General features: G+C 38.8%; 1 long non-coding RNA gene across 1 annotated transcript in view; it reads left to right on the plus strand.

The window, feature by feature from the left end:
• Positions 1-10,027: 10,027 nt before the first annotated feature.
• Positions 10,028-22,754, plus strand: part of LOC100847841 (uncharacterized) — a 37,732-nt gene continuing 25,005 nt past the window's right edge. Inside the window, exon 1 of the long non-coding RNA XR_003031555.2 lies at positions 10,028-10,062. This is a non-coding gene — a long non-coding RNA (uncharacterized lncRNA). The remainder of the gene's footprint in view (positions 10,063-22,754) is intronic.

The raw sequence follows: 22,754 nt of genomic DNA on the forward strand, positions 1-22,754 counted from the left end.
TTGACTTCTCAAGGCTGTTTGATTCTATGGATATCTCCACTGTACCACATACCTCTCCTGTCTTTCACCCAGCCCCCAAGTTGTGTTTCTTCTCCTCCAGTGTGGATATAGAGCCTGCTAAAGGGTTGAGAACTGGAAATGATCATCCATTACTGTCCTCACTACATAGAAGATGGGTTCAGTAAGAGGCTCAAGTACATAGGAAAGATGAAAGGCTTTGGGGTCAGACAAACCTGGGGATGAGTCCTACTTCCCATCATGTCCAAGTTATGTCCATTCAAACATTTTAACTGGAAAATGGAGATAATCCAGCCCTTGAGAGATGAAATGACTGTCCATGTGAAAGTATATTCTGGAAGAATGGAAGCATTTATTAATGAGTATCCTTTGTGTAATGATCAAGTTGAAGAAAAGAAAAAGAAACATTATGAGTTCTGTTATTGACTCTGCTATGACTGTCTGGCCAACAGTGTTCAGTAGGCTGAGTCTGGCAGCCGTTAAGGCCAGTGGTTCAGAGAGGTCTAAGCTCCAGTCTGCTGCCCTAAGGGCTCCTGATTAGCAAGAGTCTTGACTTTTGGGTGAGATTTTCATGCCCTGGAAATTGTTTTCACTGCCAAATAGCTTCTCATTAGTTTTTTTTCTTCTAAATAACATCTCACTTCAGATTTGCTCAGAACAACAGATCAAAGAAAGTGTGTGAACTTTGGCCAGGGCAGGAGGCAAAAGAAGGAAGGATGGTGACAAAGTGAAATGCATTTTCCAAACTGATTTTGTCAGGGCTGAAGACTTGTGAAGAAAGACTGTGCCCATCCTTTTATTTCCCTTCCATTCATTAAAGTCTGCTGCTACCTGGAAAAAAAAATTCTAATCAAAAATAGAAACAGGATAACTTTTATTTTACTCCTTCCTATAAATACAGATTGCCAAAGTAGATTGTTCCTATGAAACCTTTAGTAAGCAGAAATTGTGTAAAGCTGAGAAGCAATTACCTTAGGACAAACTTGCTAATGGATGCATAAAATAAATCAAGACAAAGCACAGATGCTCACAGATGCAATTCAGAGCTATGGCATCTTGACACGGAGCTGCTCAGTGCTGTTCCTGGGGAAGGAGCTTGGCAGTGTTCCTCTCATGTTTGGGAGTGTGAAGTCTGTAATGGTTCACCAAGAAATACATACTGAACTCTATTTTTGCTTTTTGTCTTTGTTGGAGTTGGGGGTGGGTAGGGTAAAAGGTAAATTCCATTTTGAGTTCTTTCGGTTATCCAAAATAGGAACTAATAAAAGTCTTTTTTTAAAAACAGCAGTATGGTAAAGCAAACTTTCAAAAAGTCAGGGATATCTACAGGAATCAAAGTGAGTTGAGTACTTTAACTAAAATGTATAATAAATATATAAGTCTGGTTAAAAATACATGGAGAAATGAATTGGAATTTCCACTTATATAATAATAGTGACATGTACTGTTTTGCTTTTCCAAAGTAAATGTGCTTTGTTCATTACATTTGGCCCTCATGATCCACCCTACCCATGAAATGGAATAAGGATCACTAAAAAAGAAAATGGTATTTCCCCCAAACATTGATCTCTTTATTGCGATTTGGCTAAACAATTCTTTCCAATAACAAGTACGTAGGAAAATCACATTTTCTTTTGAGTAAATGTGATTTTTCAAAGCACAAAAAATATGTATTTTTTAGGTATATGTAAAGCTCTTATTATGGGTGAAATTTAAGGTACTGTTTCTGTTCAAGCGAAAATGTTCAGAAAATATAAGATCACTATGAAAATATGAACTAAAATTTTCTCATTTCATTTTGTTCAATTATTGTTGCATTCCTTCTGCTATGTAGTGTGGATATATGTGTGTGTGTGTGTATAAAATCAAAGTATCCATGGTTCCTCTGTTTCCATTTAACAACATGTCTTGAAATATCATTGTATCTTAAGTATTCTTTGAAAACAAAATGCTTAATGATTTCATAATTTAACATAAAATAAAATTAATTGATCTCTCATGTTGCAAATTAAGTTTTTTTAAAAAATTTTTTTACTATTATCATGTCTTTTAGTTATTTTAAATGTTTATGTCAACTCCAGAGGCTAATGTTTTATAGTTAAACTTTTGTTTCAGAGGATATAAATTTTTTTTTTAATGTATGTGTTGCATCTAAGAACATTTTTATTTAATAAGTTCATAATTGGCCAACAGTCTCATCAGATAGTGTTTTGAACAGGTTAACATTTTTTATTCACAAGAGAAACATGTAGAAAAAATATAACACATTAAAAAAAATATATATATATATATTTGATCATCACTGCTGTGTGAGAACCCGGAACTTCTTCAGGGAACTCTGCACATGATCATTATAAACTAGAGGAAAAGGCCAGGAGAGGAAAAGCCAGAAAACTTCCTCAGAGGACTAGTGGGCACACAAACATGTGAGTTATAAGGAGTAACTGAGCACCAGGTGAATTAGGAGTGATGTAATGCACTTTAAGGCCTCTCTTCTATTCTCACCCCTTGCTTGGCTCCCAGATGACCAAAGAGTCTCTATCACTCAAGCTCTTTGCTTCCTTTGGGCCAAGTTTGGTCTCCTTTATTGTTACACATTGTAGCATTATCAGTACATTACACTCAGGAACTCACGGAGATCAATATGTTTGTAGGACCAAATTCTTTAATAACAAGATTAAACTGTATATCTGCATTATCATGAATATTCAGAAAACTGGGTTGACTGAACGAATTCATTTTCTGAGTTATTAGCCACTGAAGAATTTTCAGTGACCAGGGCAAGTTGATGAAAATTTCTCACCTCTTCCAGAGTTCCTGATTCTACCTCAAGTTATCCCTGAAAAGGGATTGTTATTGTTCAGTCGCTAAGTTGTGGCCATCTCTTTGCGACCCCATGAATCCCGTTCTAGGATCCCCTATCTTTCACTGTTTCCCAGAGTTTGCTCAAACTAATGTGCATTGAGTCGGTGATACTATCCAACCATCTCACCCTCTGATGCCTCCTTCTCCTCCTACCCTCAATCTTTCCCAGTATCAGGATGTTCTCCAATGAGTTAGCTTTTTGCATCACGTGGCCAAAGTATTGGAGCTTTAGCTTCAGGATCAGTCCTTCCAGTGAATATTCAGGCTTAATTTCCTCTAGGATTGACTGGTTGGATCTCCCTGTTCTCCAAGGGACTCTCAAGAGTCTTCTCTAGCACCATAATTTGAAAGCATCAGTTTTTCGGCACTTAGCCTTCTTATGTTTCAACTCTCACATTGGTACGTGACTACTGGAAAAACCATAGCTTTGACTATACAGAGCTTTGTCAGAGAAGTAATGCCTCTGCTTTTTAATATGCTGTCAGGTTTTGTCATAGCTTTCCTTCCAAGGAGTAAGCATCTTTTAATTTCATGGTCACAGTCACCATCTGCAGTGATTTGGAGCCAAGAAAATAGTCTGTTTCCATTGTTTCCCATCTATTTTCCATGAAGTAATGGGACTAGATGCCATGATCTTAGTTTTTTTGAATGTTGTTTTAAGCCTGCTTTTTCGCTCTCCTATTCACCTCTTAGTTCCTCTTTGCTTTCTGCCATTAAGGTGGTATTGTCTGCATATCTAGGCTATTGATATTCCTCCCAGCAATCTGAAAAGGGACAGTGGCGCGAAAAAGACTAGCTCCTTTGCAATTATGCTTTCTTATTTGTCTATAGAATTTCTCTTTTTATAGTCTTAATATAGTAATTTTTTTTGTTAAAAAGATAGTACATTTGGCAACAATTTTTTATTATAATAGAAAATAGAATCTATTAAAAAGGTTTTATGCCAGATTTTCTGGGTGGAAATAAGAAGCTACAACTTACTTTTTTCATTTGTGTGTTACAAATATCATTTAGAGACTATCTGACTGTTCAGAAAGTGTCCCTTTGTGAACAATATGTTGGTTGAGTCACCATGATAAAGGTTAAAATCATCAGTTAAGTTTTTCAAAATTCAAATTTTCTTTTAAAGTATTTACTCATTCAACTACTCACTTTTTCATTCATTCACCACAGAAAAAATACAGTACTTAATACAATTGGTGAAGGGAAAAGCAAATATAATGTATTTGCTTGAAGAAAATGAGTCATCAAAATTTTATTTTGATATTAGAATAGAAATTTGAAAATTTGTAGAAAACTGAAAAAATGAGGCAGAGTTCCTATGAATCTTATACCCAGTTCTCCCTATGATTCACATCTAACCTTAGTATGATAAACTTATCACAATTAATCAATATTTATGCATTATAATTAACTAAAATTATGCTTTATCAGATTTTTTTTTTAATCAGATTTTTTGGAAGTCTTTACCCACTGTCCTTTTTATACCAGGCTGTGACATTTTTCTCTCATAAAGCAGATTTTCCCCTGTTCGATGACCTTCCAAGTTTGAGAAGTACTGACCATGTATTTTGGGTAGCTTCTCAGGTGGCTCAGTGGTAAAGAATCTACCTGCTTGTATAGGAGATGGAGACACAAGTTCGATCCCTGGGTCAGAAAGTTCCCCTGGAGCAGGAAATGGCAACCCAATCCCATATTTTTGTCTGAAAAAACCCACGGGCAGAGGAGCCTGGCGGGCTGCAGTCCATGGGGCTGCAAAGTGTCCAACAGGACTCAGTGACTGAGCACACCTTCTCTTCTGGTTGTATATTTTATGGAATGCTGCTCAACTGGGATTTGTCTGATGTTTTTCTTGTGGTTAAACTGGAATTACAGGTTTGGGGTAAGAAGATAATCCAGAAAAGTGCTCTTCTCATCACATCTTATCAAAGGTATCTGCTGTCAATGTGACTCATCAGATTTCTTTACTGTAAAGTTATTATTTTTTCCCTCTTTTCATATTACTCTCTTAGAGAGAAAATCACTGTGCATGGTACACGCTAAAGGAATGGAGAGTTATGATCCACCTCGCTGAGAGTGGAGTATCACATGAATTATTTGGAATTCTTCTACTTGGGAGACTTTTCTATTCTTTTTTATTTACTTATTGACTTATTTACTTTTTGCATATTGATAGCCAATTATTCTTACATCACCAGTTGAAATCACTATCTTTTAACCATTGGATTTCCTTTGCATTTTTGTAAAAAAAAAAAAAAAGTCAGTTGTCTATATTTGTATGGGCTTATTTCTGGGCTCTCTAATTCACAAAATATCATGCTTTCAGGAATATCACAGCATTATATTAAACATCAAATCAGATAATTTGAGTCCTATAACTTTGCTTTTCTTCTTCAGAATTATATAGACTATTATAAATCTTTTGCCTTTCCGAATAAACTTCAGACACAGTTTGTCAATTTGCACAAAATAGTTTGCTAGGATTTGGATTCTTGATTGAGATTGTCCAGCATCTCTAGATCAAATTGGGTATATCTGACATGTTAACATCACTGAATCTTTCAACTCATAAATTCAAAATATCTTTCCATTTGTTTAGATCTTCTTTGTTTTTTTCCACTGTATTTTGTCATTCTCTACGTGTAGATTTTAGATATTTCTCCTCTTCAAATATACCTATTAGTGTTATAAATCTTCCTTTTTGCTCTGCTTTCACTATATTCTACAAGTTTTGATAAGATGTATTTGTTTTCATACAGTTCAAAACATTTTTTCAGTTTTTCTGATGACTTCTTTTTGACCCATTATGGGTTTCTAAACATCCATGGATTTCATTTAATTTTTATTGTTTAATTTCTAAATACAGATTTCTGTTAATTTTACTCTAATTCCATGGTTGTCTGAGGATGTATTTTGCATAATTTCTATTTTTCTAAATTTGTTAATACAGGTCATCAGTTTTTTTTAAGCCAGAATTTCTACTTTATTGATATATTCAGTTTCAACTTCTCAGATTTGAATAACCTACCATATTTTTTAAAATGATATGTTAAACATGATGCCCATGAATTATGTTAATAAGAGCCATAATAGACAAGTAGATCATTATGCTAACATTTGCTGTGGGAAGCATTATAGGAAGTCAAAGTCACTGGCCTGGTGTAGGAGTCAGAGCCCCGAGGTATGACAAGGCACACTCTCTGAGCTGATGCTTTGACATCAAGAGGAGGGAAGCCATGAGCGGATCTTCATTTTTCTTTTCATTTACGAATGGGAAATCTCATAGGTTTAGCTAATCAAAAATTCTGTTTAAGGACTTGAATTAAGTTTTTGATCTATAAAGATCGAATTGCTTCTCAGCCTATGAGTCTGGAATGTTCTTCAACTTCAGGAAAAAACATCTCAGTAATACTAGGATGCTAGTAGGAACTGGAAGACACCCAACCCCTGACAGGTCCAAAGACACGCAACCCATTGAGATATTTCGGCTTCATATTTCCTCAATTCCAGGCGATCATCACATTTTGTTTTGTCTTTTCTCCCTGGCCATTCTCTTCTGTGTCCCTTATTGTAATTGTCAGATCAAACATGGTGGCATTCCTTGGACGCATTTTGTTTCTTCATGCTTTTGTTTTCTATGTTCTATGGGAACATTACACAGATACCTTTTGGGGTTCCATTCAAATGATATCATCTTTCAAGCTGTCATAGAAGTTGGTAAGCACCTGGGTTATGACACCCTGCCTTGTTATCTTTTTCTATGTTTATCTGATTCCTGCCTGATCTACTCCAGTAGGATGCAAACTCTCATCAGGTAAGTTTCTGTTTTATCTATCTCTGTGCCCCCTATAGCAACTAAAAGACATCAGGTGCCTTTTCTATTGAATGAAAAAATAAACGAACCACCATATAATGGAGCAGAGTTTAAAGTGTGATAGTTCTCTCTCTTCCATATGGAGTCAGTAATAGTGGGGTCAGTGTTTTGTCTAAATTAGGAGATTTTAGAGAAAACATAGGACAGAAAAGACAAGAGAAAAAACTGATAACATCAAGTTCTAGTCCAAGCAGTGGAGTTCCTGTAGAGCTCCTCTTGGGAGCATTTTTTCCCCCCAAATTGAAGTATAATTGCTTTACAATGTTGTGTTTTTTCTGTTGCACACCAAAGTGAATAAACTATATATATACATACATATCCTCCCTCTTTTTTAATTACTTAATTTTTTGAGTTTACCTTTGATTTGTAAACAATTTTTAACTGGAGGATAATTGCTTTACAATGTTGGGTTGGCTTCTGCCTTACAACAATGTGAATCAGCTATAAGCATACACAGATTCCCTCTCTCTTAAGTCTCCCTCCAAGCCACCCCCCATTCCCACCCCTTTGGGTCAAAACAGAGTACTGAGGTGAGCTCCCCATGCTGTACAGAAGCTTCCCACTAGCTGTCTGTTTTACACATAGTAGCAGATAAATGTGAATTCTAATCTTATCATTCATCCCACCCCCATCCCCCTTTGTGTCTGAAGATCCATTCTCTACATCTGCGTCTCCATTCTTGGCCTGCGCCTTATACTTCCTTTCATTTTGGGGGCCTTGAACAGACAACTGGGTCTGTATTAACTCCTTTCTAAGCTCCCTGCAAGTATTTCCAAACCTTAGCCTTACTGTAAGGCTACTGAAGACACCTGAATGACTTCAGGGTAAAGATTCACTTCTCACAGATTCAAAGTATAAACTAGAACTAGAGCTTTGTAGGATGAATAAAACAGTGAAAAACAAAATGCTTTCCAGGTATTTTAGCCATCAATCCTAGCTTCCAACCCCATCCCTCCCTCCTGACTCTACTCATGGAGGGTTGTCTTAAAGGAGGCATATATAGAGTTTCTTTTTTCAAAGTTAGATGATTGCTACTTTTCTAAATAATAGGCAAGAGAATTCTGAGTCATTCAACAAAGTGCTGGTGACCAAACTCTCTTGGAAGAGGGGAAAAGCACGTTCATGCTCTCTTTTTCTCTCACTTTGTAAAAAGTGACTCTGATTCAGCTGAAATCTGGGCAAAGATTGTGTGTGTGTGTGTAAGCGTGCACATGTGCACGCCTACATTCTCTCTTTTTTGGACAGCCTCCAGTTACACAGTCTTGAAGGCTGGTATCATGTTCCCCTTCTTCCCTTCTTATTTCTTCCATCCTGATAGCAAGGCCCCTCAGTCCCCACTTCTTTCTGTGGTTCCCAGAGAGGGACGTGAGTTTTGAAAGTGTCAAGGCAGTGTAAATGCTGATGTATAGGCCACAGTTGTTTCTCTGAAAAGGCCTTCAGAGTCCTCCCCTCTCCTCTGTTCCCTTCAAGTTGGAATGATTCATCAGCTGGCCTTTAGCAAGAAAAGAGGCTGGCCTGAGGTCTTGGGCCTTTGACCTCCGTGAAGAGAAAGGTTACACCGAGTGCAACTGTGCAAGGGCCAGGGCGGCAGCCACTGGCATAGAAACCCGAGGTGGGGGCGCCAGGCCCGGGGAGGGGGCTGGTGGGAAAGAGGGGGGACTCAGCAATGAGAAGAGTCTATTTCTAAGAGGCTCAGTGGATCAGCTGACAGCCGGGGTCAGGGGTCATATTTATGCTTGATTCCCTGAGCATGTTACAGTAACATCTGCTTGTTATCGGTCTTGAGGGAGCAGGCGTGGGGACCAGGCGCTCTGACCTCCTTCTATCAAAGGAGGCGGGAGAAGAGATTAGGGGTCCCTATTAATGTTTGTGTTAGACTTAATGCCTCCCCCCTCTCCTGAGCCTGATTTGTCAGCTTTCCCCTTTTTCTTTTTGTCGTCTTGCGAAATGTTTAAATGAGCCCCTTTGTTGTCAGTGGTAGAGCAATGGAAATTGCAGAAAAGAAAGTTAGGTTTCAATCAGAAGGAAATCTTGGTGAAAAATATACAGTGAGAAAGAGAAAAAGAAAAATCAACAACCCAGGAAATTCCTCACATGCTGGAATTGAATTGTTTCATAGAAACTTCTCGGTTTTGGACATCATACACAGAATTGAAAAATCAGTTGTAATTGTTTTCTGTCAGCTTCTGCAAAAAACTTCCTAACAGGAAAGGTGGTTTGGTCATTCATTTACCAGGGAATTCAACTTTAATGTAGGATTTGCCTCAAGGTTGGTGTCATCAACTCAAAACAAGGACAGAAGCCACCATTGGAGTGGGGGTTGAGGGTGGAATAGTAATTCTTCTCTTTGATTAACTTTTTAAAATTTGAGTCAGTTTTGTGACTTTTCCACAAATTTCCCTAAAAAAATTTTCCTTCTGTCACCAATGAATTTCAGCTTTTGAATTGTTTCATAGAAACAATTCAAGGAGGAGGCTGGTGGGCTACAGTCCACAGTGTAGCAAAGAGTCTGACACGTCTGAAGGGACTTAGCAGGCATGGATTGGGGCTGCTTTTCCCATCCTTGCCCTTTTAACTCTTTTCCTTGAGGGCTGGGGCTGTGTTTCCTGGTGTCCAACGCTGAGTAGGACTGAATTTCAGCTTTTATGTGCAAATATTTCCCCATCTCCAATTTCTCTGGCCAAACTAATAATCCATGGAAACATAAAGCAATTTCTGAAAATCAGGCTAAAGAAAGAAGAAAATGGACTGAGCTGCTAAGTTCTTTTTTCTTCATTTTCTGAAACAAACAAACAAAAAAGCACTTGCTGTGTGCCTGCTGGCTTCTAGACGAAACAACTATCTATAATCTTGTGTTTCCAATTTCCATGATTTCTGTTCAGAAGTTTCTGGAAGGTCTCAGTTTAGTTTTGTAAAAATCTCTTGGTCTGCTGTAGACGGAGCATACATAATTGATACCTAGTAGATGCCTTAACCACTTATGTGACATCTTGTTTTAGTCTCAAGCCTTGCATGGAGGAATAAAATTTGGGAGTGAAGGAAGAGGTTGGAGATAGAGGATATTATTTTTAGCTAAAAAAAAAAAAAAAAAGAAAGTTAAAATAAGCAAATGTGATTTCATGGAAGGCAGCCACCTCTTGGATCCAAAGTCCATGGCAAAGTTCACACAGTCCAACTTCCATATAACTGTATGAAAACAACATGTTTGCTATTTATAAGGAATTCCCTTGGGGAAACCAGCTTTAAAAAGGAGGATAGGTTGTTGTGAGGAAAACTGGATGTGAGTGGATGGGGCCTCTTTAAAGGTAAGGGCTTAGATGTGTGTGTGTATGTGTGTGTGTGTGTGTGTGTAGTGGTGGTGGGATGGGTGATGGGAGTCGCTGTTCAAAACCACTTTGTGATTATAAATAATAAAAAAAAATTCAATCGGAAGTGCGTTCTGCCAAACTGGACAATAAAGCTCCTAGCAGGGCATTGAGATTTTCTTAATCAGGGTCAGACCCACATGCATAAGGCCAATGAGTTCAGTGGGAAAAAACGACTCTTCTTCCCCGTTTTTTTCCCCTTTCCTTTTTTCTTTCATTTGGAAGGGACCCCCTCATAAACATGCAGAGCAATTTTCCAGTACATTAACCCAGGAGGGATCCTCTCTCTGTCGGCTCAAGAGACAGAGAAGTTGAGAACCAGGGTGAGGGGAAGATGGATGAGCCTGGGATATAAGAGAGGGCAGTTTTTCCACTGTCCTGCCCTGTACACCTAGGACAAAGACTTCATTGACTGCCATGCTTGACATCAGCCTCATAAACTAGTAGTCAGGCACAAAGGGTCTGACACTTGAAAGTACAAGTCCCTGCCTTTTCTATTGCAGCTGTGCAGGGGGGTTGGGCCTAACAGTGGTGCCCCTTTGTCAGCCCACAGGACAAGAGGTGAAGATAAATAGTATTGACTTTAAGGTAGTCACCCAATCTTGCTATTTCCCCAAAGACAACACTTCCTCTCAGGCCGCACATCATGGCCCCAGGAGATCTAGCCATCTTCCCTTTGGCCAGGGAGCTAGGGTAGAGTTGGCCTGGGTAGCAAGGAAGGTGCAGAGTGGACATGTAGCTGGAGGGAAGGAGAGAAGACAGGGGCAAGTACAGAGTCGTGGGATCCGTTCCTCGTCCTCTGTGAGGAGGTGGTATGGTTTTCATGCATTCCAGCTTGGTCACAGTGGTTTCTTTCATTCTCTTGAGATCCCCAGAAATTGTCCTAGAGGGAAAAAAACAAATGCAGGAAGCAAGACTGAAAACCATGTACATTTATATGATCCAAAAGATAGGGGAAAAAAAAAAAGCAACAACTCACATTGGTATCTCTGATTATCACAAGGCCAGAAAGCACAATACTTTTCTGGGAACATTTTGGCAATAAAACTTTAAAACAAGCACATAAGTTGAATGCAATCATTTAAGAATCATATGTGCTGAAGGCAGGGACACAGCTGTGTGATTTGTTGGGGTTTGATTGTTGCAATTGCTAGTTTTTTTCATTATTATTTTATTCATCATTAGTTTTTACTTGATGCATTTTATTATTATTTTTTATTTGCAGCTGCATAGGTAAACTTTTTTGTATTATTTCTATCTGTGTTAGAAGAGAAGGGATTTAAAATCCAAAACACCGAACCCATTTGGATTTGAAGGCTTATGTGCTGTGCTTAGTCACTCAGTTGTATCTGACTCTTTGTGACTCCGTAGACTGCAGCCCGCCAGGCTCCTCTGTCCATGGGGATTCTCCAGGCAAGAGTACTGGAGTGGGTTGCCAAGCCCTTGTCCAAGGGATCTTCCCAACCCAGGGATCAAACCCAGGTCTCTCACATTGCAGGCAGATTTTTTACTGACTGAGCCACCAGGGAACCTCTTGATGGCTTATGACCAAGTTCAACAGCTTAGAGAGGATCACTCTTCCTGGGTGTCTTTCTAGACCTTCTGAATGCAGGATGCTATTTCAGATATCTTTTCATCCTCTAAAGAGGCTCAACGGACGATGATTTATGAGCCCTCCTCAATGACAAGTGTCCATCTCAAGTTAAACCTCTTGTCTTTAGAGTGGACTTATGGGTCTCAGAGCAGACAGATTCTAAAGAGCTCTCCAAAAATATTTTATGTACACAGAGAGAAGGGTGTGGTAGCTCAAATCCCTATAGGTCCCATGTTCAAGCTGAAGAAAGGTTACAGTTAGGATGTGAACGCCAGAGGGGAGTTCCATTTAAACCCTAACAGTGGAACTCAGATCAATCACACATTAGCTGGTTTATAAAATCTAGCTGCCTTCCCTTCCCATTGCCTTTTCAAAATTTCTCAGTTTAGCCCCTTCTTCTATTGACAATGCCACTTTACATCATTTGAGAATATATCCTTTATCCAAGTCATTTCAAGAACTCTATTCTCTAAAACTGTGCTATAATTTCATTTTAGAGAACACTGCTTGAGGCTAAGATAAAAAGAGATCACATTGATAGGAAACTGAGATTAGCTCCTTTCTATGAATCTTTTAAGTAAACATATTTACTCTAAAAACTAATAGTTTCAAGTTGAGAAACAAGTTTCTTGAAAACAGAGGACATATTGACTAGCTTCGATTCACATTCATTTAACCTCCTCTTTAAGGGAGTCCTATAGCTGATGAACTTAGAATATTGTTTTGAACTTGATTTGCCTTTGAACAATTATGTGGCAATAGTTTTGTACATGTGTGTTCAGTTGTGTCCGACTCTTTTGTGATCCCACGGACCATAGCACACCAGACTCCTCTGTCATGGGATTTCCCAGCCAGAATACTGGAGTGGGTTGCCATTTCCTCTTCCAGGGGATATTCCTGACCTAGATATCAAACCTGAGTCTCCTGCATTGGCAGGCAGATTCTTTAGCACTGAGGCACCCGGGAAGTCTGGCAGTAATTTTGACTTATTGATAAAAGCATTATGTCTTGAAGGAGGTGGATTTCATTCATTGCCTTTTGTTTTCACTTCTGGAGTTCCTAAATTCATTATTTCCAGGATCTAGTCATGTTCACTTACACTTCAATAGAGCTTTGATTATTTCCAGAAACCTACAAGTTATCTCAAAGTGACACTTTTATTTTCATATCTCAGCGATGGTTTATGGGGCAAACTGCAAGCTGAGCGTAACTTTGTCCTTCTGCCTCTGCCTAATGCCTCCTTCCTCTTCCCAGAGCCATTGGGTCTTCATTTCTCTGGGCTCTTGGATATTCCTCTGGGGTCTCTTCATCCTTCACCCTCCAGACTCTCAAACTGACATTCTGCATAGGACATCATTTGGCAACTCTCAGATGTGAGGTGCTAAGTCTCCTTATAGCAGGAAAAAAAAAAAAAAGCTGAACAGAAGTAAACAGAAAGCTAGTTTGCAGTTGTAGGAAAGAAAAGTGAAGGTTATGTCTAGGGGATTTTCATGGGATGATGAGATGTGAACTTCTGGGAAATTTGTTTCACTTTTCCTTTTCCGTTTTTGCCTCTTCTAGTCCATTCTTTTCTAGAGAGTACATTGTTTCACGGGTTTTCATTGTGAAATTTCTGAAATAGATATTGAACATTCTAAGCAGATCTTCTCAAAAGCAGCAAAGTGATTAGCCTCGACTCTCCTCTTTGCCTATGCTATCCATTGTATTTCTACCTCTTGACTCAAAACACAGAAGGAACTTTCCATCAGAGGTTATCTGTCAAACCCTAGGGTAAGGAATATCTCTTAATGTTTTCTTCTGAGTCTCCTCTTCCTGAGAGGCAACAAGTTTGTGGGGAAAGCTCATGGATTGGGTGCTGGGAAGGCTTCCGTTCTAGTCTAATTCTGTCCATTCTTGTGCTCCCTTCATTGAACTTGGACACTCATTTCCATCTCCCTCAGTTTCTTACCTGTAAGATGGACAAACTACACATATCTGTATGATTGTTTTCTTTCCTTCTTTCTTGTCCCTTATGTTCTAACAGTGGACTGCATTTTTTCCCCCATTATAATTACGGGAAATAAGCATGTTTAAACAGATAAGTGAACATTGAAAAATATAATCTCAATTTTAGGTATTGTTGGTATCGCAACTGGAAAGGTCCATGAATTTGATGTATATACATGACCTAACATTTCCTCTCTTCTTTATTTAGACCTGGGTCATGCACTTGGCAGAGAAGGCAATGGCACCCCACTCCAGTACTTTTGCCTGGAAAATCCCATGGACGGAGGAGCCTGGTAGGCTGCAGTCCATGGGGTCACTAAGAGTTGGATACGACTGAGCGACTTCACTTTCATTTTTCACTTTCATGCATTGGAGAAGGAAATGGCAACCCACTCCAGTGTTCTTGCCTGGAGAATTCCAGGGACTGGAAGCCTGGTGGGCTGCCGTCTATGGGGTCGCACAGAGTCGGACACAACTGAAGCGACTTAGCAGCAGTAGCAGCATGCACTTGGAATTGATATATTTTGGGAGTTTTTCTTAGTTCTAGTTGAGGACATGTGGTTTTGTAAAGACACCATTAAAAGCTAACTTACTGGGTGGAGACCTTCGCATGTGCTTGTCCCATGGGATTCAGCGACTGGCCTGACTTTCCTAGTCTGAATCAGAGTTTAAAAATTCTTTTAAATAAACATTTGTGTTCTGCCTTGTCCAAGGTCCTTCTGACAAAAATATATTTTTATTTGCATACTATTTGACATTTATTTTAGGTAAAAGATCTATTTCAGCCATTTGTATTTATGCTGATATAGGCTGTGGGCCACCTTGTCTGTCTGGTGTGTGTACTGGGAGCTGAGTTGAATCAGGAGGCCTTCCTTTGTCTCTCACTAACTTTGTCTCCTCGAGCTAGACTGTGGCTTCAGGGAAAGGAAAGAGAACTCTCCCTGTGTAAAGCCCAGTGCGGGTCCCATACCCTGTATCCTTGTAGAACCAAGGCCAAGGAAATACGAACAGAGTGAAATAAGTCATAAAGAGAAAAACAAATATTATATATATTAACTCATATGTGTGGAATCTAGAAAAATAGTACAGATGATCTTATTTGCAAAGCAGAAATAGAAACACAGATGTAGAGAACAAAGATATGGACACCAAATGGGGAAAGGAAGGATGGGATGGGTTGGGAGTTTGCGATTGACATATATACACTGCTATGCATAAGATAGATAACAAATAAGAACTGACTGTATAGTGCTGGGAACTCTATTCAGTGTTCTCTGGTGACCTAGAAGGGAAGGAAATACAAAAAAGAAGGGATATATATATTCATATAGCTGAGTCACTTTGCTGTACAGCAGACACTAACACAGCATTTTAAAGCAATTATACACCAATAAATTTTTTTTAAAAGAATGGCCACCTTGGTTTTGTCCCTCTTCTCCTTGATGTTGGCCCCAAGGGACTTCTGTTAAGAGTCTGTGAATACCTATGAATCTTGATACTGAACTTACAAGGACATGGGTCACTTACATTAAAGGGTTAATTGTTGCTTTTAACTCTCTAATTTCGCTTTCCCCTCAGTGATTCAACCTCATATGACAGACTTAGTAAGCATGTCCAATTTGATAACCTGTGAACCTCAAACTCCACCTATGTTAAACTCACTTCCAGTCTCCCCTTAGAAAAGCAAGCTCTGCTTTCTCTTTCATTTTCCCATTTCTATAATTATCATTGCTTTTGTTATCCAAACTCAGAAATTGAGCTGCATCTCTGATTTTTTTTCCTCTTCTTCTCTTTTCCTCTTGCTCCCTTTGTGACAGCAGCGATGTGCTCCTACTGAGTCTTGTCGCTTCTACATCCTGATTCTATCCTATTTCTATGGCCCTGTGTAGTTGAGACTCTCAGATATTCATTGCTAAATTACTGCAGTGACACCCGAGGTGAGTTTCTTTTTCATCGCTTACCTAACACACTTCTCCGTTCCAGCCACCTCTCTTCTATGTATGTTCCAGTGACCTGTGCCTCAATCTGGTTTCCTACCCAGAAGGAGGTCATTTTTGTTCCCTTGTACCTTTCAACTCACATTCCTCAGCAAGTCTGCCTTGAATTCTCTAGAGATGAGTGAACATGCACCCTCTGGATACCCATTGCATCATTAGTCTTTATCATCTACTTCATTATTCTCATTTGAGAAAACACATAAAATACCTATTGTAGTTTTCTAGAAGCTGTTTGAATTGTGAACAAGATGATATGAAGCTTACAAATCAGGTCAAGAAATTCAGTAGAGAGGTAGGTGGTAACAATAAGACGGTGATACTCTCACGGGCTAGGAAATATTCTAATCATTTATTGTCATTGACGATAAATGTCAATGTCATTAACAATAAGTGTCCTTTTCCACAGAACTGGAAAAGATCAGAGTGCTGACAATAACCCTATGAGGCTGTTACTCAGGATTCCATTTCATAGATGTGAAAACAGAGGTGCAAACAGGCTCAGCCCAATGAAGAACACGTTTTATAAGAATGACAAAGGATTATGAAAGCCTGGTAGGAGAGATGACTCCTGTCCACTTGAAATAAATGTTATGAAGGAGGTTTAAAGAAAGAGGAAAGTGATTTGGTATTTTCCAAGTAACTAATTAGAAATGCTCCGTCTTTCAGTCTTATATTATTGTAGTTCTATGAGTTCATCTTTGCACTCCTGATTGGATGGGTCACTCCTTAGGACAAATATTAATTCTCTTTGTTCCCTCCACAGCATCTAACCCAGTGTTTTTCATATAGCAGCTGTAGTTGATAGATGCTTAATTACCTTTTGTTGTCTTGAGCACAGAGATGCTGCATTTCAGGGTCTTTTTTTGTTGTTTTCTTTTCTCACCATTTCTAGATATATATATTGATTTAGTCATTTATTTTGATTTTGGGGAAATAAGTTATTTAGTGTATATACTATATGCCTCAGTTCAGTTCAGTTCATTCGCTCAGTCGTGTCTGACTCTTTGCGACCCCATGAATCGCAGCACGCCAGGCCTCCCTGTCCATCACCAACTCCCGGAGTTCACTCAGACTCACGTCCATCGAGTCAGTGATGCCATCCAGCCATCTCATCCTCTGTCATCCCCTTCTCCTCCTGCCCCCAATCCCTCCCAGCATCAGAGTCTTTTCCAATGAGTCAACTCTTCACATGAGGTGGCCAAAGTACTGGAGTTTCAGCTTTAGTATCATTCCTTCCAAAGAAATCCCAGGGCTGATCTCCTTCAGGATGGACTGGTTGGATCTCCTTGCAGTCCAAGGGACTCTCAAGAGTCTTCTCCAAAACCACAGTTCAAAAGCATCAATTCTTAGGCGCTCAGCCTTCTTCACAGTCCAACTCTCACATCCATGCATGACCACTGGAAAAACCATAGCCTTGACTAGACGGACCCTATGTTGGCAAAGTAATGTCTCTGCTTTTGAATATGCTATCTAGGTTGGTCATAACTTTCCTTCCAAGGAGTAAGCGTCTTTTAATTTCATGGCTGCAGTCACCATCTGCAGTGATTTTGGAGCCCAGAAAAATAAAGTCTGACACTGTTTCCACTGTTTCCCCATCTATTTCCCTTGAAGTGATGGGACCGATGAGTATATGCCTATATAGGTTAAATAGCAATGACTTTTAAATTTTTGATTAATTTCAAGATAGAATACTTTTGAAGCAGTTTTCCTTCAATCACCCTAATCAATTTTTGCCAAGTAAGAATGGACTTACAACATAAGGAATTAAGGCTGGTATAAGTGAGCCAATGTTGTTCAGGTGCTGAGTTGCGTTCAACCCTTTGTGATCTCATGGACTGCAGCACACCAGCCTTCCTTGTCCTTCACTATCTCCCGAAGTTTGCTCAAACTCATGTCCATTGAGTCAGTTAGGCCATCCAACCATCTCATCCTCTGTTGCCACCTTCTCATCCTGCCCTGAGTCTTTCCCAGCATCAGGGTTTTTCCCAATGGATTGGCTCTTCACATCAGTGGCCAAAGTATTGGAGCTTCAGCTTCAGCATCAGTCCCTCCTATGGGCCAATATAAGTTAGTAAAGACTTTTCACAGAACCAGTGATGTTCCCTAGAGCTTCTCATTCTGGTGGTATGTCCTTTCTAATGTTCCGATGACTTTCTCACAGGGTTGTTGAGAGGATTAAATGTAACAAAAAGTTAATCAGAAAAGAAAAGTGTTTAACACATAGTCATTTCATATTTGTTAAATGTCATCAGCAGCAGCAGCAGTATTATCTTCAGTGCTTTATCAACTTCATCGTCTTCATCACATCATCCTCATCATCAGTGTCACCATCAGCAGCATCATCCATCATCACCACTCATATACATGAACTGTCAATGTCATTGCTCTCAGTGACCAAAACTGCAACATGGTTCTAATATTAATGTGATACTATGTTGGGCTGAGTGGTCTTAGTAAAGGACTTACAATACTAGACTCCGGTGATTTTCCCAGAGCAAAGACTTTTTGTACTTCATTAGTATACAACTAGGAATCGTTGCTTCTCATGTATCACATATGGCTTTCTTCTGTGGGAGGGTGAGCTGCAGTGTCTTCTGCTTGATGAAATTAGCTATGACTCCCTGCACACTCTCACTTCCAAGTGGACCCTTATTAGTGTCCTTCATCCCCAAATGGATTCACTTACAGGCCATTCAACAAATAAATACATTTATGTTTAAAGTCCTTTTAAAGTTTACTAGCAATTGATAGCTTTGAAATTTCTAAAATGAAGCTGAATTTATGGCTAGCCAGCAAATATTTTTGTTAAACAAATCACATATCCTTTACACTAAATGCAACTGAAAACTATGCAAAAAAAGGAAATTATTTGTAATTTAACTGAAAAATAGAGGTAAGGTAAGAAATTTGTATGCAGGTCAGGAAGCAACAGTTAGAACTGGACATGGAACAACAGACTGGTTCCAAATAGGAAAAGGAGTTCGTCAAGGCTGTATATTGTCACCCTGCTTATTTAACTTATATGCAGAGTACATCATGAGAAACACTGGACTGGAAGAAACACAAGCTGAAATTAAGATTGCCGGGAGAAATATCAATAACCTCAGATATGCAGATGACACCACCCTTATGGCAGAAAGTGAAGAGGAACTCAAAAGCCTCTTGATGAAAGTGAAAGTGGAGAGTGAAAAAGTTGGCTTAAAGCTCAACATTCAGAAAATGAAGATCATGGCATCTGGTCCCACCACTTCAAGGGAAATAGATGGGGAAACAGTGGAAACGGTGTCAGACTTTATTTTTCTGGGCTCCAAAATCACTACAGATGGTGACTGCAGCCATGAAATTAAAAGACGCTTACTCCTTGGAAGGAAAGTTATGACCAACCTAGATAGCATATTAAAAAGCAGAGACATTACTTTGCCAAAAGGTCCGTTTAGTCAAGGCTATGGTTTTTCCTGTGGTCATGTATGGATGTGAGAGTTGGACTGTGAAGAAAGCTGAGTGCCGAAGAATTGATGCTTTTGAACTGTGGTGTTGGAGAAGACTCTTGAGAGTCCCTTGGACTGCAAGGAGATCCAACCAGTCCATCCTGAAGGAGATCAGCCCTGGGATTTCTTTGGAAGGAATGATACTAAAGCTGAAACTCCAGTACTTTGGCCACCTCATGTGAAGAGTTGACTCATTGGAAAAGACTCTGATGCTGGGAGGGATTGGGGGCAGGAGGAGAAGGGGACAACAGAGGATGAGATGGCTGGATGGCATCACTGACTCGATGGACGTGAGTCTGAGTGAACTCCGGGAGTTGGTGATGGACAGGGAGGCCTGGCGTGCTGCGATTCATGGGGTCGCAAAGAGTTGGACATGACTGAGCGACTGAACTGATCTGATCTGAAGATCTATTTTGCTGCTGATTCATTTGTCCTTTCCAAGGGCAACTAATACATATTTAAATAAAAGAAGTGATCTGTTAAATGATATCTATTGAAAACAGTCTTGTCCAGAAAGTTACATGTTCAGAAATATTAATTTGACTTTCTTTTCTGAAATCATCTAAAATAAAAATAATGTAGAGAGTTTTAGATATAGACACTACTACCAAGGACACAATCCTTTCATCTTGACTTCCTTGAAATTCCTATTTATTACTAGTTAAATTATTGGCTACCATAAAAATAACATAAAAAATAAAGAGAAAATTTAAATGTATGTCCAAACGTATGGATTGCTAACACTGAATTTGTTGTTTTTTGTATTTGATCCATCCTGACATTCTACAGTTACAGAATTACTTAGTATATAACCTGTAATTATAAGATACGTCCACATAGCTGGTTAACAGAGAAAAGTAAAAATGTTTAACAGATTTTTTTTTTTTACCTTCCTAATTTCTCCCACTTACCTCCTCTCAAGCTATAGTTTAAAAAATCCTAAAAAGACTTTGAAGTTTACAAAGAATTAAAAATCAGTATGACAAGTAACAGAAGTTTTCCTAGTCCATCATTCGTCATAAAAATTTAATTAAATTAGGAATTTTTGAATAAAATATATATACCATAATAGTTTATAACATTGTACAGGAGATGGTGATGAAAACCATCCCCAAGAAAAAGAAATGCAAAAGGCAAAATGGTTGTATGAGGAGGCCTTGCAAATAGCTGAGAAAAGAAGAGAAGCAAAAGGAAAAGGGGAAAAGGAAAGATATATCTATTTGAATGCAGAGTTCCAAAGAATAGCAAGGAGAGATAAGATAGCCTTCCAAAGTAATCAATGCAGAAAAACAGAGGAAAACAATAGAATGGGAAAGATTAGAGATCTCTTCAAGAAAATTAGAGATACCAAGGGAACATTTCATGCAAAGTTGGGCACAATAAAGGACGAAAATGGTATGGACCTAACAGAAACAGAAGGTATTAAGAAGAGGTGGCAAGAATACACAGAAGAGCTATATAAAAAAGGTCTTCATGACCCAGATAACCACGATAGTGTGATCACTCACCTAGAACCAGACATCCTGGAATATGAAGTCAAGTGGGCCTTAAGAAACATTACTGTGAACAAAGCTAATGGAAATGATGGAATTCCAGTGGAGCTATTTCAAATCCTAGACAGCATATTAAAAAGCAGCAACATTACTTTCCCGACAAAGGTCCATCTAGTCAAAGCTATGGTTTTTCCAATAGTCCTGTGAGCATTGTGATGTGAGAGTTGGACCATAAAGAAAGCTGAGCACAGAAGAATTGATGCTTTTGAACTGTGGTGTTGGAGAAGACTCTTGAGAGTCCCTTGGACTTCAAGAAGATTCAACCAGTCAATCCTAAAGGAAATCAGTCCTGAATATTCATTGGAAGGGCTGATGCTGAAGCTGAAGCTCCAATACTTTGGCCACCTGATGCGAAGAGCTGACTCATCTGAAAAGACCCTTATGCTGAGAAAGATTGAAGGCAGGAGGTGAAGGGGATGATAGAGGATGGGATGTCAGATAGAGTCACTGACTGAATGGACATGAGTTTGAGTAAGCTCAGGGAGTTGGTGATGAACAGGGAAGCCGGCCATGCTGCAGTCCATGGGATCTCAGAGTTGGACATGACTGAGCAACTAAACTGAACTGAACTGAATGAATAAGGACCTACTGTATAGCACAGGTAAATACCTCCATATCGTGTAATAACCTATAAAAGAGGATGTAAAAAAAGAATATATATATGTATACATATAAAACTGAATCACTTTGGTGGGCACTTGAAACTAACACAACATTGTGAATCAACCATTGCAAATCAACTAGATTTCAATAAAATTAAAAATAAAAATTAACATAAAATACCAAAAAATAGAAAATTAGAAGAAATATAATATAAACTTTAAACTTATTAAGTACATTTTATTTTAGATTCATTATCTTTACATCTTTCATTTTGCTGCTAACTGGTTTGGGAAGCTTACTTCTTACCTGCGGGAAGTAAGCGTCCCTTTAGTATACTTTCTGAGAAATAATGTCATTGAAATGTGAAAGAATATTCAGGTGAATTTGATGGAAATTTCTGATTGTGTGCTATTTTTCTAAAAAAAAGGTGATAATTTTTTAAATGAATAATGGTAATTATCAAGCTATTTATAGATTAATTGATATGAATTGTTTGGTTATTTCTAATTTCAATGTATGATCAAGTCTTACATGACACATGGAGGAATCATAAATAAAGTCAACACCAAACTAGTGTGAGAGGAGAAAGTGAAAGAGGAGAGTGGAAAAGCTGGCTTAAAACTCAACACTCAAAAAACAAAGATCATGTGATCTGGTCCCATCACTTCATGGCAAATAGATGGGGAAACAATGGAAACAGTGACAGACTTTATTTTCTTGGGCTCTAAAATCACTGTAGATGATAACTGCAGCCATGAAATTAAAAGATACTTGCTCCTTGGAAGGAAAGCTATGGCCAACCTAGACAGCATATTAAAAAGCAGAGACATTACTTTGCCAACAAAGGTCCATCTAGTCAAAGCTATGTTTTTTCCAGTAGTCATGTATGGATGTGAGAGCTGGACCATAAAGAAAGCTGAACATCAAAGAATTGATGCTTTTGAACTGTGGTGTTGGAAAAGACTCTTGAGAGTGCCTTGGACTACAAGGAGATCAAACCAGTCAATCCCAAAGGAAATCAGTCCTGAATATTCATTGGAAGGGCTGATGCTGAAGCTGAAGCTCCAATACTTTGGCCACCTGATGTGAAGAGCCGACTTACTGGAGAAGACCCTGATTCTGGGAAAGATAGAAGGCAGAAGGAGATGGGGACGACAGAGAATGAGATGGTTGGATGGCATCACCCAACCCAATGGACATGAATTTGAATACAATAATTGTAGTGTTGATATTTAGATTATCTAAATATTGTTTGATTGATCTGTAAAAAATAGTTGTTAGATAAATTAGAAATATAAACTTTATTTTGGGGGAAGATGGATTTTTAAATGACTTAACACCTTCAAAGCACCTGTTTATTAGCAATGACTATGGAACTGCATCTCATTCACTGTAGAACCACAGAGAATCT

This window comes from Bos taurus, chromosome 21 (assembly GCF_002263795.3).
Source record: "Bos taurus isolate L1 Dominette 01449 registration number 42190680 breed Hereford chromosome 21, ARS-UCD2.0, whole genome shotgun sequence".
NCBI classification, from domain to species: Eukaryota; Metazoa; Chordata; class Mammalia; order Artiodactyla; family Bovidae; genus Bos; species Bos taurus.